At 35.4% G+C, this 19,743-nt stretch overlaps 1 pseudogene; it reads right to left on the minus strand.

The window, feature by feature from the left end:
* The window catches only part of LOC149226965 (serine hydroxymethyltransferase 3, chloroplastic-like), a 53,423-nt pseudogene extending 34,076 nt beyond the window's left edge, over positions 1-19,347 (minus strand).
* Between the last annotated feature and the right edge of the window lie 396 nt (positions 19,348-19,743).

A 19,743-nucleotide genomic window follows, 5' to 3' on the forward strand; every position in this document is an offset into this window, starting at 1 on the left:
AATCATTCCAAGGTATTTGAGAGTCCCAAAGGCCTCCCACCTATTTGTCATCATGATAATGCTATTCATTTGATTCTAGGAAGTGTTCTTGCATACATCATGCCTTACATATATCCTTATGCCTAAAAGAGTGAAATTTAACGTATGGTTGCAGAAATGCTAGAGGTTGGTATAATTCAATCTAGTCAAATTTCTTTCTTTGCTCTAGTAGTATTGGTGCATAAGAACGATGGATCATTATGCATGTGTCCGGATTATAGAGAGCTAAAAAATCTCACTATTAAAGATAAATTTCCCATTCCTGTCATTGATTAATTGTTGGATGAATTACATGGAGCAATTTACTTCACCAAGTTGGATCTTTGTCTAGGATATCATAAAATTAGAATGAAGACTGAAGAAATTCTGAAACAACGTTTAGAACTCATGAAGGTGATTATGAATGTTTGGTCATGCCTTTTGGCCTTACTAATGCACCTTCTACATTTCAAGGTTTAATGAATTCCATTTTCAAACCCTTCCTTAGAAATTTTGTGGTAGTATTTTATGATGATATACTAATCAAAAACAATTCTTGGAAGGATCATGTTCAAGATGTTGACAGGGTGCTAAAACTATTGGATGAGAAACAATTATATGCAAAACCCTCCAAATGTTTCTTTAGAATACATGAAGAGGAATATCTGGGTCTTATTGTATCTCATGAGGGTGTTAAGGTAGACCCTAACAAAATTAAAGCCATTAAGGAATGGAAAATCCCCACAACCATAAAGAATCTTCAAGGATTTATCAGGTTGACAGGGTATTATCGCAAGTTTGTTAAGAATTATAGGAGAATCACAACACCTCTAACAATATTACTGAAGAATGATGCATTTTGTTGGACTCTGGAAGCAACTAAAGACTTTGATCATCTTAAAGAGGCAACGTGCCAAGCACTGGTCTTAGCTATGTCAGACTTCACAAAAACATTTATTGTGGAATGTGATGCCTCAAAAAATGGATTTGGTGCTTTTTTAATGTAAGAAGGAAGACCTATTGATTTTGAAATTTGTCCAATCAAAGGAAAGTATTTACACAAACCAATTTATGAGAAGGAACTGTTGGCAATATTACATGCACTAAAGCAATGTTGACCTTACCTAACGGGAAGACACTAAAAGGTAAAAGCAGATCATGATAGTCTTAAATACTTATTGGAACAAAGATTATCTTCATAAGAGAATAAAAAATGGGTCACAAATATGTTGAGTTATGACATTGAAATCATCTACAAAAACGAGAAGAAAAATGTTGTTACAGATGCACTCTCAAGAAAGGATGGGGATGTGGAAGGATTTCTTTGTGCCATTTCTATTATCCAACTAGATTGGATAACCAAAGCAAGTAATGAATGGAAGAATGAAAAAGAAGTGTGGATGCTCATTCAAAAGTTGCAGCAATATCCTAGTATATATGATACATTTAGCTGGAAAAATGATTCATTATGGTACAAATATCACTTATATATTTGTAAGAATTCTCAACTCAAACAAAAGATTCTTTTGGAATTGCACACCTCTCCCTTAGGAGGGCACTCAAAATTTTTAGAAACTTACCACTGGGCCAAGAAGGAGTTTTTTTGGGAGGGACTTAAATCTGATATTCAAAAGTTTGTGGCGGGATGTTTGGTTTGCCAACAAAATAAAGTTGAGACAATTAAGAACCTGGGTCTGTTACAACCTTTAGCCATTCCAAACCAATGTTCGGAGGAGGTTTCAATGGATTTTATCATAGATTTACCCAAGTTGGAAGGAAAGAGTGTCATCACAGTGGTAGTTGATAGACTTACCAAGTATGCACATTTTTGTGCATTATCTCATCTATTTAAAGCCAATATAGTTTCTACTACATTTATGGAAACAATTTAAAAGCTACATGTAAACGTAAATATTATTGTAAGTGACAGAGATCCCATGTTTACTGGAAATTTTTGGACAAAATTATTTTCTTGTTTGGGTCCTTAATTAGCTCATAGCTCATCTTATGATCCTCAATCTAATAGGAAAAATGAGATAGTGAACAAATGTTTCGAAGGATATCTTTGTTGCTTTGTATCTAATAAAAAATACAATGGGTCAACTGGTTACCTCTGGCTGAATGGTGGTATAACATATCCTTCCATATTGCAGCAAAAATGACCCCATTTATGAAACTTTATGGATATCATCCATCATACATCACATCATATTTAAGAAATATTTCTAAGGTTCAAGCAGTGGAAGATCATGTCAAGCATCAACAACAAGTTCTCCAACTCTTAAAGGATAACCTCACTTTGGCACAAAATCGAATGAAACAATAGGAATATCAACATTGTAGAAAAATAATTTTTGATGTAGGTGATTGGTTATTTTTACGGCTACAACCATACAAACAAATTTCCCTCAAGAAAGCTAAGAAGGATAATAAATTGTCACCAAAGTACTATGGTCCTTACAAGGTGTTGCAAAAGATTGGTACTATGGCATACAAATTGGAGCTTCCTGCATCTTCCCGAGTGCACCCATTTTTCCATGTTTCATGCTTAAAGAAGGTTATAGGTGACAAGCTCCTAGTTCAAACAATATTTCCAGAACTTGACGAGGAAGGAAAAATCACATTGGAACCTAAATCAGTCACAGAAACAAGAAACCGACAGCGATGAAATCGATCAATTCAGAGTATCTCATGAAGTGGAAGAACTTACCTACTGAAGATTCCACATGGAGGATGAGAATTTTATACAGAAGCACCCAAAACTACTCAAGCATTGAGGACAACAATTTTTTGAAGGAGAGGGGAATGTTAGGTCCATATACTAGTATTGTAACCCCTTATTGTTATTTCTAGTGTAGCCCTCTTAATTTTATTGTTGTGTCCATGTAGTCCCCATATTGTTATTATTGTGCCCCATAGAAGCCCATTATTGTTATTGTTGTGCCCTTAAATTATTATTGTTATGTAGGATCTGATTATATTGTGACCCCTTAGACTCCTATATATAGAAAGGAGGTATTGTCATTTGTATCATCGATTTTTTTTTCATTTATTTAATGTAAAGGAGGTTTCCACCTCGAAGACGATAATTTTTAATTCATTGATTTTTCTTTTTGTGAGCTGGTTGCATAATAGTTGGGTTATTATTTTGTGACTGTTTGGCTCAAATATTTTTTTTCCTTCTTCGTCAAGTTCTAGAAACATTGTTTGAACTGGGAGCTTGTCACTAATAACCTTCTTTAAACATGAAACATGGAAAACTAGGTGTACTCAGGAAGATGTAGGCAGCGCCAATTTGTATGCCATAATACCAATATTTTGCAATGCCTAATAAGGACCATAGTACTTGGGTGATAATTTATTATCCTTCTTAGCTTGCTTGAGGGACATTTATTTGTATGGTTGTATCCGTAAAAACACCAAGTAGACTACATCAAAACTTCTTTCACTATGATGATGATATGCCTGTTGTTTCATTCGATTATGTGCCAGAGTGAGGTTATCCTTTAAGAGTTAGAGAAATTATTATTGATGTTCGATGTGATCTTCCACTGCTTGAACCTTAGAATTTTCTCTTAAAGATGATGTGGTGGATGGTGGATGATATCCATAAAGTGCCATAAATGGGGTAGTTTTAGCTGTAGTATGGAAGGAAGTGTTATACCATCATTTAGATAGAGGTAACCATTTGACCCATTCAGTTTGTTTATCAGATACAAAGCAATCAAGATTTTCCCATCATATTGAGAAATAGAAGATGAGATATAAGCTAATTGAGTACCAAGACAAGAAAATAATTTTGTCCAAAAATTTCTAGTGAAAATGGGATCTTTGTCACTTACAATAATCTTTGGGTTTCCATGTAGATTTTGAATTATTTCCATAAATGCAGTAGCAACTATACTGGCTTTAAAAGGATGAGATAATTTGCAAAAGTGTGCATACTTGGTAAGTCTATCAACTACCACCATGATGACACTCTTTCCTTAAGACTTGGGTAAATCTGTGATAAAATCCATTGAGACCTCCTCCCAATGCTAATTTGGAAGGGCTAAAGGTTGTAACAGACCCATGGTCTTAATTGTATCAACTTTAATTTGTTGGAAAACCAAACATTCTACCACAAAATTTTTGAATATCAGATTTAAGGCCATCTAAAAAAAATTCCTTCTTAACCCCGAGGTAAGTTTTTAAAAATCCTAAGTGTGCTCCTAAGGGGGAGGTGTGCAATTCCAATAGAATCTTTCACTTGAGTTGAGAATTCTTACAAAGATATAAGTAATCTTTGTACCATAATAAATCATTTTTCCAGCTAAATGTATCTAATGTATTGGGATCTTGCTGCAAATTTTGAATGCCTGTCCACACCTCTTCATCATTCTTCAATTCATCCCTTGCTTTGGTTATCGAATTAGGTTGGATAATAGAAATGGCACAAAGAAATGCTTCTACATCCTCATCCTTTCTTGAGAGTGCATCTGTAACAACATTTTGCTTCCCTTTTTGTAGATGATTTCAAAGTCATAACCCAACATCTTTGTGACCCATTTTTCCTTCTCTTCTGAAGATAATCTTTGTTCCAAAACGTATTTAAGACTATCAAGATTTGGTTTTACCTTGAAGTGTCTTCCCATTAGGTAAGGTCGTCATTGCTCTAGCGCATGTAGTATTTCCAAAATTTCCTTCTTATAAATAGGTTTGTGTAAATACTTTCCTTTGATTGGAAGACTTTCAAAAGAAATGGGTCTTCCTTCTTGCATTGAAAAAACAAAAATTCCATTTCCTGAGGTATCACATTCCACAATAAATGTTTTTTTGAAGTTTGGCGTAGCTAAGGCTGGTGCTTGGAACATTGCCTCTTTAAGATGTTAAAAGGCCTTACTTGGTTCTAGAGTCAAACAAAATGAATCTTTCTTCATTAATGTTGTTAGAGGTGTTGTTATTCTACCATAATTCTTAGTAAACTTGTGATAATACCCTGTCAACCTAAAAAATCCTCGAAGATGCTTTATGGTTGTGGGGATTTTCCATTTCTTAATGGATTTAATTTTGTTAGGGTCTACCTTAACACCCCCATGAGATACAATATGACCTAAGTATTGTAGCTTTTAACCCTGTATAGAAATCACCTGCATACGAATTCTAAAAATAGAAAATAAACAATCGCAAGAACATAAAACATAAAACAAATATACACAAAGATTTTCCCCTATATCTCAAAACCGGGACTACTAAATTTATTTTTTCGTTATGTTCCTTTCGATGTTACAATACATATATATACATGTTGAAGCATTCATAAACCCCAATCCATTAACCCTCGATTAGAACATATCCGTAGTTCCCTTGACTGGATCTATAAAATACCATGGGTAGAAAACCATCATGCCCAAAACCATAGGTAGGTTTTCCCACCTAATATAGGGTCCTTTAATTTTTTCCTGTGGTGCTACCTCGGACCCCATGTAGGGGGGATACCATCCCCCTAAAACCCCCTGACAGGGGGTGCTGCACCCCCCGCACCCCCTGTGGCCCCCCTGCAGCACCTGATGCAATGAATAAGGGGAGCTTCCCCCTCCCACGTGTTCGACTACTCGTGGAAAGAATATAATACACACCCAAGAAATATTCCACCTCTTGTTTTCCAAAGAAATATTTGGAGGATTCATATAATTGTTTCTCCTCCAATAGTTTAAACACCCTTTCAACACATCAAACATGATCCTTCCAAGACTTCTTGTATATTTGTATATCATCAAAATATAATAACAAAAATTTTCTAAGGAAGGGTTTGAAAATGGAATTCATCAAACCTTGAAATGTGGAAGGTGCATCAGTAAGGCCAAAGGGCATGACAAAAAATTCATAATGACGCTCATGAGTTCTGAATGTTGTTTTTAGAATGTCTTGAGTATTCATTATAATGTGATGATATAATGAACGAAGATCCAACTTGGTGAAGAAAATTTCTCCATGTAATTCATCCAACACTTCATAAATGACAAGAGTGGGGAATTTATCTTTAATAGTGATCTTGTTAAACTCCCTATTATCTGGACACATACGCCATGATCGGTCATTCTTGTGGACCAATACTACTAGAGTTGAGAAAGAGCTTTGACTAGGTTGAATTATGCCAGCCTCTAGTATTTGTGTAACCATATGCTTAATTTCACTATTTTGGGTATAGGGATATCTCTAAGATCTGATGTTTAGAGGAACACTTCCTGGAATCAAATGAATTACATGATCTTGATCATGAATAGGTGGGAGGCCTTTGAGAGTCTCAAATACCTTGGAATGATTGTCCAAGACTTTTTGGAGATCTAGAGAAATATATGATTTTGATGTTTGAACCTCTAGTGAGCATAATTGTGCAATTACACCCCATTGTTATTTCTTTAGAATATTTTTCATGACATTAGAGCTGTTATATTTCCCGGTTTCCCTGTGATACCCCTTAATTCATCTACCTTTCCTTCCCAAAAAAATTCAAGAAAAGTTGTTGAAAATTAAAAGCTATCGTCCCTGAAGATTGTAACCATTGGACTCCTAGTACAACATCAACACCACCCATTGGAATGGAAAACATTGGACTATTCAATAAATATTCCCCCATGATTAGCTTGATATTATGGCACTTTCGAGAGTAATTTATAGTTCCTCCATTTGCAAGGATCACTTGACACTCTAGTGCTAGATATAGGAACTAATTCAATTCCTTAGCTATCTTACAATGAATAAAATTATGGGTACTACCCGAATCAATCAGAACTATTACCTTTTTCTTCTTGATATATCCTTCTATCTTGAGAGTTTTAGGAGTGGTAATTCCTGCCAATGCATTATAATATATGGTCGGATTCATTTCTTTTTTCTTTGGGGTTGGTTTCTTGTGTATATCCTCCTCTTTTGATGTTTCTTGTTCCTTTTCTTCCTCCTCTTCACAATCTATGTAGAATATTTTCTTCTCTGCGCACTTAGGACCTTTAGTGTAGTTGCTATCATAATTGAAACAAAGCCCTTTTGCTCTTTTTTCCTCCAATTGTTTTGGTGTCAACCTTGTAGGTTGTGTAAGACTAGGAGCAACAACACTTCCATCATTATAGTTGTGAGTGGTAGACTTCCTTGTTTCCATAATTTTTCTTTCAACTTTTCTTTCCACCCTGAATGCCTTCTCCAATTAAATAGGTTCCCAAAGATGAACCTAATGTTGGATGTTATCCTTTAAAGTCACTATGAAGACGTCAATCCTATGCTACTATGGAATATCAGTTTCCCTAATATTCAATTTTTGGAAGTATACAATGTGCTCCGCCATTGAACCCTTTTGTTTGAGATTTATCAATTGGCTAAAGAAGGTGTTTCTCTTTGTATCTTCATAATGTGATATCATTTCCTCTGTAAAAATTGACCAGGTGACAAGTGGTTTATGAGAACAAATCCATCTATACCATACAAACTGATTGTTTTCTAAATATAAATATGTAATACATACCTTTTGTGAAGGTTTCACATCATGTAGATCAAAATATTTCTCCATTTGTAGTATCCATGTTACCAGAATATCCTTGCCATCAAACTTCCTCATATTGATCTTTGGAATGTGGTAGGTATTCAACCCAAAGTTAGAGTCTCTAAAATCATGATTAATATTATTTTTGTTCTCATCATGAGTTTCATGGAATACCTTGTTGCCATTAGGAAGCATTTATTGTAGCAACTTTGTCAAACCTTCCTTCAAACCTTCCATTTATGCTTTTAAACCATCTTTCAAACCTTCCATTTTTGTTTCTAAACCATCCTTCAAGCCTTCCATGTCCATTTTATTTTTTATTCTAAACCATCCATGTTTCCTTTTAAACCATCCATCTTAACATTCATCATCACTTCCAATTCATTTTTGGTTACTCTTTGTGAGAGTGAAATTTGTTTCACTTGGTCTCGTAATTTTGATATATCATGTTGCATTTCTTCCTCTTCTTCATGCATCATAGAATAGATTTCTGGTTGCTTACTAGGTGTATCTATTTTTTTGTTTCAAGGAATTTTAGAATCAAATAATGATATTCACTTCAAATTGATTTTTCAAACAAAAGTTATGTAAAATTTAAAACAATCACACACACTTCTTGTTTTTAAGAGATCAATATAATAAACTATTGTATCTCTATGATTTTGGATCTCCAAAGTCTGAAATTTCATCCTTTGTTATCCCTTTGAGTCTTCTTTCCAACACCCCAAGTCAGAACAAGATTGGATTCTTCAAGAAAGAGTTATGCCCAATCTCCCATGATGACCTGATTATCGACTGGTTCAGTAGAGTGAACTTGTACAAAGTGTCACGTGTCAATTTTTCAACCTTAGGCCTTGAAAATGATACAAATCAAACAAAATTCTGTGCACTTTCAGCCACTTTTTATGAAATTCAAATGTGATTCTAAGAGAGAAAGTTATGTTGTTTTTCCCAAGGTCACATATTTGAGATTGAATTCTAGAGCATACAAAAACCACTAGTAGAAAATGATGAAAGTATTGACTAGGTGGCTAAAAAAGTTATTCCCCACAAATTTTCCAAGTTAAATACTACCAGAAATGAGCAATCTTCAGTGACCCAACTAAAAATGACTAATTTAGTATCGGGTTAAAATATACAACTAGATAATAAGTAACGCAACTAAAAATGACTAATGTGAATGACTAATTTAGTTTAGGAACAAAAATACAACTACTTAAAAAGTACTACAATACTGAAAATTAGTCATTTATGTTAGTCATTTTAATTGTGCACTATGTTTTTTGGATTCTGATTCCTTTCTCTTACATGTTTTGATAGCTTGTTTTGTTATAAATATAGATGATATTGATGTAATCTTTGACTCAATTGGAGGGTTAGAATAGGTTAAATAAGAACTTTATGAGCTTAGGTTAAATAGGAATAGGAGTATATTTCTCTATATATTTTATTAAATGTTCATATTACCGTGTAAAAGGTTTATCCTCTTGGATATATGTGGAAATCCATCTAATTCCTAGCTTTTGTTCTGCCAAACTCATAAGAGAGCACCAATATATTGCGAAAACCACTATTGGTGCTCTATTAAGCTGCTAGGTGAAGTCAGATAGCCTTTGTATCCACTTCAATACTTCATCAATCCACTATCCCTTTTGTATGTGCTTCAGTAGGAAGTGAAACAGTGAGAAGTCAAAATATGGATGGTTGCAAGTTGGAATTTTTGTCAGTACTTTTTTGTGAATAATCATGTGTATCTGCCAATCTAAAACATCTTCTATTATGTCAAACGTTGACATGAAATGATATAGGATTTTTTGATCCACCCTTGCATTGGGCTATGTTAATCAAACCACAAAATATTTCCCTGCTTTGCTTCCAACTCTATTTTGAGGATTGATCTAGTAAACTAATAATTTAACCCAAGTAGATATGTAACTATTTTGTCATATAAGTATATATAATGTTGTGCCAAACTCATAAAAGAAGTGTGTTGAAGACGAAATTGAAACTAAGGATATACCATAGTGCCCTAGGTATCCTCAAGTTTTTTCATAGGTTTTCATGAAGATCTGGAAAATAGGAGACCATTTATTATCTCAACATTCTTTTTCAAAGTTATATGAACTGTATTCCATATAAATCTTTCTTCACATATTTGAACTATTTCCCTAGGGAAAGTGTTGGGTCCCTATAATACTAGTGATTACCCCAATACTATTGTAGTTATACCCCTTATTAACATTCTTGTGCCCCTATTACCCCCATATTGTTACTACTGTGCCCCATAGAATCCCTCTATTATTATTTTTGTGGCTTTATATTGTTATTGTTAGGTCGGCTGGATTATATTGTGACTCCTTAGACTCCTATATATAGAAAGGAGGTTTTGTCATTTGAATCATCCAAGAATTGTTCATTTACGTAATGTAAAGGAGGTTGCCCCCTCAAAGAGGCTGAATTCTACGGCGTTGATCTATCTTTTCTATCTTTTCTTGAGCTGGTTTCATAACATTTGGTATTAGAGCTTTGGATTCTAGGGTTTCGCTGCTCCAAAAAGGTCATCGTGGCATTTTCGCTATAAATTTTTTTCTGTGACGTTTCAGAAGTTGCAAAAAAAACCCATTTGAGAAGAAACCACGCTGAACCTTGGGTCCGAATGTCAGAGCGTTTTGCACGATATTTGCGGAGATATGATCTGTCAAAGTTGGTCTTTTTGCAGACTCCTGAATTACATTCAAAACAGGTGACCTGGGGAAAATCGCCATAACTTTCTCTCTGGGGATCGGATTGAAATTTTGTAAGAAGGTATAGAAAGAGGACGGAATGCAGTTTCTTGTATGCATGTTTCAGGTCCAAAGGTTGAAAAAGTGACACGTGGAACGTCGTACAAGTTCGCTCTACTGAACTAGTCTATAAGCAAGTCACTGTGGGAGATTTCAAATAACTCTTCCTTGGAGAATCCAATTTGGGTCAGACTTGTGGCATTGGAAAGAGGACACAGAGGGCTACTACATCTCACAAATTCAGAACTAGATGATTGGAAAGTACAGAGATACATCAGAGGCAATATCGAGCTCCTACAAAGTGAAAAAAGATGTGTAGATTTTCTTAAATTTTTGCTTAAGCTTGGTTTGAAAATTTATTTTGAAGGAATTCAAAGGGCATAGTAGAGCATTATTATCGGTAACTGATGCCCCGAGGAAAGAAAATGCAAACACCTAGTAAGGAACCTGAAAGCTCTAGCATGACTCATGAAGAAGAGGAAGAAATGCAACATGATATATCAAAATTACATGACCAAGTGCAACAATTGTCCCTTGCACAAAAAGGAACAAAATCTAAGATGGATGGTTTAAAGAAAGATGTAGAAGCTAAGATGGATGGTTTAAAGAAAGGTGTAGAAGCTAAGATGGACTGTTTAAAGAAAGGCATAGAAGCTAAGATGATTGACGTGGAAGCTAAGATGGATGATTTGAAGATAGATTTGAAGACAGACATGGACGAATTGAAGATAAATATGAATAAGTTGCTACAAGAAATGGTCCCTAATGGTGAAAGGGTACTAAAGGAAACTCATGATGAGAACAAAAGAAATGTTAATCATGATTCCATAGATGCTAATGTTGGATCGAAGACTCACCATATTCCAAAAATCGATATGAGGAAGTTTGATGGCAAGGATCCTGCCACATGGATATTACAGATGGAGCAATTCTTCGATCTCAATAATGTGCAAAACACACAAAAGGTACGTATGGAAACTTTATATTTGGAACCAAATCAGTTTGTATGGTATCAATGGCTTTGCTCTCGTAAACAATTTATCACTTGGGCAATTTTTACGGAAGAATTGATAGCACATTATGAGGATACAAAAAGCAACACTTTTTTTAGCCAATTGATAAGTCTCAAACAAAAGGGTTCAATAATGGAGCACATTGAGGAGTTCCAAAAATTGAACATAAGGGTAAAAGATATTCCAGAGGAGCATAGGATTGATGTGTTCATAGGGTCTTTAAAGGATAATATCCAACATGATGTTCGCCTTTGGGAACCTGATTCATTAGAGAAGGCATTCAGGTTAGCAAGAAAAATGGAAAGCAAAATTATGGCAACCAGGAAGCATACCACTCACAACTATAAAGACGGAAGTGTTGTTGCCCCTAGTCTTCCACAACCTATAAGGTTGACACCACAACAATTGGAAGAAAAAAGAGCAAAAGGGCTTTGTTACAGTTGTGATAGCAAATACACTAAAGGTCATAAGTGTGCTGAGAAGAAATTATTCTACATAGATTGTGAAGAGGAAGAAGAAAAGGAGCAAGAAAGGTCAAAAGAAGAGGATATACTCCAGGAACAAAGCCTAGATGAAGAACAAATAAATCCGACCATATCTTGTAATGCATTGGCGGGAATTACCACTCCTCAAACCATCAAGATAGAAGGACAAATCAAGAAGAAAAAGGTAATAGTGTTGATTGATTCAGGAAGCACCCACAATTTTATTCATTGTAGGGTAGCAAAAGAATTGAATTGCTTCCTATATCCAGCACCAGAGTGTCAAGTGATGATTGCAAATGGAGGAACAATAAATTGCTCTGGAAAGTGCCATAATATCAAGCTATCCATGGGAGAATATGTATTGACTAGCCCAATGCTTTCCATTCCAATGGGAGGTGCTGATGTTGTACTAGGAGTCCAATGGCTACAATCCTTGGGTACAATAGCTTTTAATTTTCAAGAACTTTTCATCAAATTTTCCGCGGAAGGAAAGGAAGTTGAATTGAGGGGTATTGCAGGGAAACCAGGAAAGATAATCAGCTCTAATGGTATGACAAAGCTTCTAAAAAAGGAGCAAAGAGGTGTAATTGCACAATTATGTTCGCTAGATGTTTCCACATCGGAATCATCTATTTCTCCAGATCTCCAAAAAGTCCTGGACAATCATTCCAAGGTATTTGAGACCCCCAAAGGTCTCCCACCTATGCGTGATCATGATCATGCTATTCATCTGATTCCAGGAAGTGTTCCTCCAAACATCAGGCCGTACAGATATCCCTATGTCCAAAAGAGTGAAATTGAACGTATGGTTGCAGAAATGCTAGAGGCTGGTATAATTCAACCGAGTCAAAGTTCTTTCTCTGCTCCAGTAGTATTGGTGCACAAGAAGGATGGATCATGGCGCATGTGTCCAGATTATAGGGAGCTCAACAAGCTCACTATTAAAGATAAGTTCCCCATTCCTGTCATTGATGAATTACTGGATGAATTGCATGGATCAATTTACTTCACCAAGTTGGATCTTCGTTCAGGATATCATCAAATCAGAATGAAGATTGAAGACATTCCGAAAACAACATTTAGAACTCATGAGGGTCATTATGAATTTTTGGTCATGCCTTTTGGCCTTACCAATGCACCTTCAACATTTCAAGGTTTGATGAATTCAATTTTCAAACCATTCCTTAGAAAATTTGTGTTAGTATTTTTTGATGATATACTAATCTACAACAAGTCTTGGAAGGATCATGTTGAACATGTTGACAGGGTGCTACAACTATTGGAGGAGAAACAATTATATGCAAAAAGATCCAAATGTTTCTTTGGAGTCCAGGAGGTGGAATATTTGGGTCATATTGTATCTCATGAAGGAGTTAAGGTAGACCCTAGCAAAATTAAAGCCATTAAGGAATGGAAAATCCCCACATCCATAAAGCATCTGCGAGGATTTCTTGGGTTGACAGGGTATTATCGCAAGTTTGTTAAGAATTATGGGAGAATAGCAGCACCTCTAACAACATTATTGAAGAAAGATGCATTTTCATGGACTCCGGAAGCAACAAAGGCCTTTGAACATCTTAAAGAGGCAATGTGCCAAGCACCGGTCTTAGCTACACCGGACTTCACAAAAACCTTTATTGTGGAATGTGATGCTTCAGGAAATGGAATTGGTGCTGTTCTAATGCAAGATGAAAGACCCATTGCTTTTGAAAGTCGTCCAATCAAGGGAAAGTTTTTAAGCAAAGCTATTTATGAGAAGGAAATGTTGGCAATACTCCATGCACTTAAGAAATGGCGACCCTACCTAATGGGAAGACACTTCAAGGTAAAAACGGATCATGATAGCCTTAAATACTTTTTAGAACAAAGATTATCCTCTGAAGAGCAACAAAAGTGGGTCACAAAGATGTTGGGTTATGACTTTGAAATCATCTACAAAAAAGGGAAGCAAAATGTGGTGGCAGATGCACTCTCAAGAAAGGATGAGGATGTGGAAGCATTGTTGTGTGCCATTTCTATTATCCAACCAGATTGGATAAACGAAGCAAGGGAGGAATGGAAGAATGACGAAGAAGTGTGGGCACTTATTCGAAAGCTACAACAAGATTCCAGTACGTCTGATACATTTAGCTGGCAAAATGATTCGTTATGGTACAAAGATCGCTTATACCTCTGTAAGAATTTCCAGCTAAAACAAAAGATTCTTATGGAATTGCACACTTCTCCCTTAGGAGGGCACTCAGGATTTTTAAAAACTTACCACAGGTTTAAGAAGGAATTTTTTTGGGATGGCCTTAAATCAGATATTCAAAAGTTTGTGGCGGAATGTTTGGTTTGCCAACAAAATAAAGTTGAAACAATTAAGACACCGGGTCTATTACAACCTTTATCCATTCCAAGCCAACGTTGGGAGGAGGTTTCAATGGATTTTATCACAGGTTTACCCAAGTCTGAGGGAAAAAGTGTCATCATGGTGGTAGTTGACAGACTTACCAAGTATGCACACTTTTGTGCATTATCACATCCATTTAAAGCCAGTACAGTTTCTACTGCATTTATGGAAACAATTCAAAAGCTACATGGAAACCCAAAGATTATTGTAAGTGACAGAGATCCCATTTTCACTGGAAATTTTTGGACAGAATTATTTTCTTGTCTTGGTACTCAGTTAGCTCATAGCTCATCTTATCATCCTCAATCTGATGGGAAAACTGAGATAGTAAACAAATGTTTGGAAGGATATCTTCGTTGCTTTGTATCTGATAAACAGACACAATGGGTCAAATGGTTGCCTCTGGCTGAATGGTGGTATAACACTTCCTTCCATACAGCAACAAAAATGACCCCATTTATGGCACTTTATGGGTATCAACCACCATCCATCACATCATATTTAAGAGAAAATTCTAAGGTTCAGGCAGTGGAACATCACATCGAACATCAACAACAAGTCCTCCAACTCTTAAAGGATAACCTCGTGTTGGCACAGAATAGAATGAAACAACAGGCAGATCAACATCGCAGTGAAAGAAGTTTTGATGTAGGTGATTGGGTATTCCTACGGCTACAACCATATAAGCAAATGTCCCTCAAGCAAGCTAAGAAGGATAATAAATTATCACCAAAGTATTATGGTCCGTACAAGGTGTTGCAAAAGATTGGTACTATGGCATACAAATTGGAGCTTCCTGCAGCTTCTCGATTGCACCCAGTTTTCCATGTTTCATGTTTAAAGAAGGTTATAGGAGACAAGCTCCCAGTTCAAACAATATTGCCAGAACTTGATGAGGAAGGAAAAATTATATTGGAACCAGAAGCAGTCACAGAAAAAAGAACTCGACAGCTACGAAATCGTTCAATTTCAGAGTATCTTATCAAGTGGAAGAACTTATCTGCTGAAGATTCCACATGGGAGGATGAGAATTTTATGCAGAAGTATCCAGAACTACTCAAGCATTGAGGACAACACTTTTTTGAAGTAGAGGGGCATGTTGGGTCCCTATAATACTAGTGATTACCCCATTACTATTGTAGTTATACCCCTTATTAACATTTTTGTGCCCCTATTGCCCCCATATTGTTACTACTATGCCCCATAGAATCCCTCTATTATTATTTTTGTGGCTTTATATTATTATTGTTAGGTCGGCTGGATTATATTGTGACTCCTTAGACTCCTATATATAGAAAGGAGGTTTTTTCATTTGAATCATCCAAGAATTGTTCATTTATGTAATGTAAAGGAGGTTTCCCCCTCGAAGAGGCTGAATTCTAAGGCGTTGATCTATCTTTTCTATCTTTTCTTGAGCTGGTTTCCCTGCTTTTCTTCCAACTCTATATTGAGGATTGATCTAGTAAACTAATAATTTAACCCAAGTAGATATGTAACTATTTTGTCATATAAGTATATATAATGTTGTGCCAAACTCAGAAAAGAAGTGTGTTGAAGACTAAAATTGAAACCAAGGATATACCATAGTGCCCTAGGTATCCTCAAGTTTTTTCATAGGTTTTCATGAAGATCTGGAAAAGAGGAGACCATTTATTATCTCAACATTCTTTTTCAAATTTATATGAACTGTATTCCATATAAATCTTTCTTCACATATTTGAACTATTTCCCTAGGGAAAGATTGGTCTGTAGAAACAATGTCATCAATTACAGGTTTGAATGAGTGTTTCTGTCCAATATCTAAATTGTCAACATCATTTTGGGCTTGGTGTATAAAGCCACTTGTATTTGATTTAGATATAGCTAACACCTCATTTTCACCTCTATGTGACTAATCATAAACATGAGGGCCACTAGAATGGGTGGTTGTGTTTACCTCCACAACATTTTCCATTAGATGCTTATGCCACTAGCCAATCAATGTTTCTTTATTAATGTGATACTACATGATGACCTAATAAAATATATGCACCTAGGTAAGAATACAAGAGAAATACCTTTCTCTCATCAATTTTTTTCTTTTCTTTTCTGCATCTAGGCACACGTGGTAAGGAAAACTAAAGAAAACATCATCCACTCTAATTTTTCTAAAAACATGGGCCATTGGTTTCACAGGGCAGTGATTCATCATGGAATTAGATTATTTCATATGCATCAAATTAGTCATAATTTTATCACCCTAATCACATAGATTAGAATTCATAGATCAATGTCAAGGATTTTCTAGGTTTGAAAGTTGGAAAGTGTCATTGGTGAAACAAGAGGAGACATCTGTTTCAATATGCCTACTGATTGAGGTTGTTACCTAATTGATCTCTCCATATTTTGTATCCCAAATATCTCTGTCAACAACATTCCTCCACAACATTTTCCATTGGATGCTTATGCCACCAATTGATCGATGTTTATTTATTAATGTGATAATGCATGATGAAATGATCCAATATATGCCCCTCGGTGAAAATAAAAGAGCAAGCCCTTTCTCTCATCTTTGTTTTTTCTACATCTAGACACATGTGGCTAGGAAAACTAATGAAAATATCATCCACTTTGATTTCTCTAAAACAAAGGGCCATTTGTTTCTCAGGGTAGTGATTCATCATGGAATTAGATCCTTTCATATGCATCAAATTAGTCATAATGTTATCACCCAGATCATAGAGATTAGAAGTCATAGATCAAGGGCATGGAATTTTTAGGTTTGAAAGATGGAAAGTGTCATTGGTGAAACAAGAGGATACCTCTGTTTCAATATGCCTATTGATTGAGGTTGTTACATGATCGATCTCTCCATCTTCCATATCCCAAAGATCTCATTCAATTGTCACCAAGTGAAAGAGTATGGTTGTTGGGTTGGCTTGTGGGTCCATATGCATTTGATTTATATGCCCTTCCAGATCCAATTTTGACACCATCATCTTGGTTAATATCTTCTCGAGGGCCTTCACACTAGATTCCCTCATCTTTGCTAGAGGTCATCCTCTCTCTCTTATGTGGACCAAGTGTAGGGACACATAGGGTAGATCATGTCTTCAAAATGTATGCCATTAGGGAAGCATTCTTTTTCTTGTTCCTTGTCAATAAATGTCATCAAACATAATTTTTATTCATCACCATTCTCTTCTTCATTCACCAAGCCAACATATTCATCGATTTCCTCAAAGAGACCCATTTCGTTCTCAAGGTGAATATCTACCACAAATTTTTCGTCTATATTTCACTGGTACCCTGGAACATGATTGTAATGAAATTAATGTATTGTTCACTATCACACTCAATTTCAAAGACTGACATATCATTGAAGAAGAAGGCATGGGATAATGCATGTGTGAGAAATTGTTGATAACATGATTTGCAAAATTTTGGAATTTTTTTTTTTTTTTTTTCCACCTTATGGCATGTATCAACTTTTACCCCCACTTAAAAAATATTAAAATAATCAGTCTGTTTCAATATACATGACTAAGGATGACTTGTTTGTTGTGCTAATGTATAATGAATCTTGAAAAGTCTCAAGTCTACTCATGGAGGCTTCACCTTACATTCTTTACAATTTTTGGACCAAAACTGATTTTCAGAGGGGAAAAAACCATCATGTGACAAATTCTTATTTGAAATTCCCAAATATGTACCAAAACCATCATGTGACAAAATGTTATCATAAATTCTCAAAGCTTTACCAAAATTACTCAATTCCTTTATGAAAATTGAAGCTTGGGTCTACTCGAACAAAAGAGGGACTATATTGGGGCTGGACATGGACATAGGTTGTGCAACATCTACCTTTCCCAAGAATATTTCAAGATCTATGCCTAGAACCAGAATTTGACCTTGCATTGAATTTGGAAAATTTTCTTCAATTTCTTCTTCATCACTTTCAAATGGAGGACAAAAAATGATTTCTTCTTGACCTTCCATATTTATTCAAACTTTAAAGATTAAAAAGCTATTTAACTTACCCAAAATTAAAGATTACAAACCTATTTAACTTACCCAAAATTCAAGGGATTGGGGTTTTTGTGATAGTTATTGGAAAATGGCATAGAGGATGTTTTGTGTGTGCTTTGCAAAACCAATTATTGTGTAACAAAATGGGACCACAAATACTAAAAATAATGATCACAATTAGAAGGATGTAAAGAGTCCTCAATATTTACTAATAAATAAGAATATAAGAAAAACTTATTTTATTAGCGCACAATGTAATCATTCCCCTGTCTCAATAAATATTTTGTGACCTGAACAATGAAGACCCACGTCTATCCCACAGACAATATTGGAACATGCATTTTTTTTACATTTTGTAACTATCATAGTCTCTATTTTCAAATTTATTCTCCACTTTTTACCTTCTTTATGTGTTGAAGAAAGAAATTATTAGTTTGGTTTTGAAATTTGGAGGTTCTCAACCAACTACATTAGGTTTTCAATCAAAATATATTTATACACGTTCTTTGTCAATTTTTTTTTACATGATATAACTATCATAATCTCTATTTTCAATTGTCTTCTCCACTTTTTACCTTCTATATGTGTTCAGGAAAGAATTTATTAGTTTGGTTTTGAAATTTGGAAGTTCTCAACCAACTAAATTTAGGTTTTCAATCAAATATTTTATAGTTTTGGTAAAGCCTTTTTTAAATTATCACACCTCCATTCACCTTAATCAAATATTTCTCAACCATTTTTATTAATAGTTATCTTTAACAAAAACCTTTCCCATCGTGAATTTGTCGTAGCTATGCTGACCGTGATCCTTCCTTGCCAGCAACCCTTCTTCTACCAACAATGGAATCACATACTTGGCATGAATAATTTGGTCTTCTAACCATATTTTTACATCATCTTCGTCCATATTTTTACCCAAATCCACATTTTTTTGCAAGGTTATTTGTGTGCAGAGCTCATTCCTCAGACTTTTAATAGTTGGATTTTGCGAAACAGTGAGCCAAAGTAATAAACCGTCGCTAAAGTGATTACACACCTTTTCACTATTGAAGAGTTGCTTGAGAAGCATAGTTTTTCCTAATCCACCCTTGCCCAACAGGCCAATGTTAGTAACTACAACATCTATTACCATTTTCTCCAGATTTGTAAAAGCTTTCTCTTATCTCACAATAAGGCGTTCGTCAATCAACTTAGCCCTTAACCCCATTGGAGCATGAGTCGTTTGGGAAATGGTTGCAAATCTGCTTGAAGACGCAGCCAAAGCTTCTATATTCTTATTAATCTGCGTTTGTCCCTCCATAATATTCCGAATTTGCTTTTGAGTTTGGACCATGTGAGCCAGAGGAGACAGTGTTAGCTGTTTGTCGATATCTGTAACCAAATCGGTGACCTTCTTGCTGGTTTGATATCGAGAAACAACATCCCACATTGGTACCGTACACTGATGCACAATTTTTTATGCTTGATTGAGAAGAGCCTCCAGCTCTTCAAGCCATTTGTTCACAGCTGAAGCCTCATCTTTGTGTTG

This window comes from Pinus tabuliformis, chromosome J (assembly GCF_031772625.1).
Source record: "Pinus tabuliformis cultivar Carrire ecotype Pingquan chromosome J, CPIR1, whole genome shotgun sequence".
NCBI lineage: Eukaryota > Viridiplantae > Streptophyta > Pinopsida > Pinales > Pinaceae > Pinus > Pinus tabuliformis.